Here is a 1639-nt window from a genome sequence, read left to right as displayed (position 1 = left end):
CTGAAGGTGAAAAGTCTTGCATCCCACTCTGAAAGTCTTCATTAACCTTATGAAATTACATTAATTGCATATTTATTTGTGTGATTATTTGAATTGCCTGCCTCCTCCACTAGACAGTTTCATATCCTCTAAGGGGACATGGACCATATCTATTTTAATCCCACTCCACCTGCAGCCACTAAAGGAGAAGGAGTTCAGGAAAAAAATGTACTGAGTGACTGGGTAAACTGTAATTCCCAATTCATGAGTTTGTAGAAAAGTCCCCTTTTGCAGCCTCCTTTTTAGTTCTCCTTGCATGCCATCTATGAGGACCTTTTGCTCAGCCATTTAACTTAGCTCAGGAAAAAATACTATGCTAGTTGATTCACTTTCTGGAAATTTATTTTTTCAGCTCATAATTTCTAGATCTCTAATTTCAATTAATTCTAAAAGGTTCAAACTTTCTCCTTTTATATGAATTTGTCCTAAATATCTGTCAGGGCTGTATGATAACCCTACCATAGACTCTAACACTGTACTGTGCTTAGTTGCTCTGTCCTGTCTGACTCTTTGTGAGTCTATGGACTGTAGCCCACCTGGCTCTTCTGATCATGGAGATTCTCCAGGCAAGAATACTGGAGTGGGTTGCCATGTCCTCCTCCAGGGGATCTTCCCAACCCAGGGATCAAACCCAGGTCTCCCATTTTACAGGTAGATTCTTTACCATCTGAGCCACCAAGGACATTTTCAGGCAGTTACCCATTTATTTGTTTCTCTCCCCAGCCTCCCTTCTCCATGAAAAAAAAAAAAAAAAAAAAACAAAACCTTGAGAATAGGGAACCCTTTCTTATCCAGTATTCTAAACACTAGAACAGTCCTTTGAGAGGTTCACCTTTTGGATGAGAGCTAAGTCACTTCAGTCATGTCTGACTCTATGGACTATAGCCTGCCAGGCTTCTCAGTCCATGAGATTCTCCAGGCAAGAATACTGGAGTGGATTGCCATGCCCTTATCCAGGGGATCTTCCTGATCCAAGGATTGAAACTCTGTCTCCTGAATTTCAGGCAGATTCTTTACCACTGAGCCACTGGAGAAGCCAATATAGTAATAAAAGTGAATGCTTGAGTTTGCAAAAAATGTTTTAGTTTATAAATAATTTTATTTTCTTATTCCCTTCTAAATACTTCAATGAGTTCATCCTTTGAAGGATAAAAATAACAACATACTTTCTCTTTGTCTATATTCCTTGTCTTCTTTTGGTTTGATAAATGCACCAGCTCATACATGTGTAGCTGTAGAGAAAGACTTAAGGGAAGAGGGGAGCATCTTTCACAGGAAGCAGCCCATCAGGTAGCATTAACCATTTCTGGTAAAAAGGTGTCTGTGCTACAAAGACTACAACTGAACATTTCCATAGCAATTCTCACTCAACTACAATGTGATATATATAACATGTACCTCGACATGCTGGAGAGCAAGTTTCTAGCAAAAAGGATATATTATATTTTAGTGATCTTTAAAGTGGTGTGTGTGTGAGAGAGAGAGAGACAGAGACAGAGACAGAGACAGAGACAGAGGGAGGGAGGGAGGGAGGGAGAGAGAAGGAGAAAGAAATTTTAACTGATATTTTTTATTTTCTGTGACCCTTAGATTGTTAACA

Source organism: Muntiacus reevesi, chromosome 2 (genome assembly GCF_963930625.1).
Source record: "Muntiacus reevesi chromosome 2, mMunRee1.1, whole genome shotgun sequence".
Taxonomy (NCBI): domain Eukaryota; kingdom Metazoa; phylum Chordata; class Mammalia; order Artiodactyla; family Cervidae; genus Muntiacus; species Muntiacus reevesi.
The sequence above is the reverse complement of the archived record's forward strand: the minus strand, read 5'-3'. Positions refer to the sequence as shown.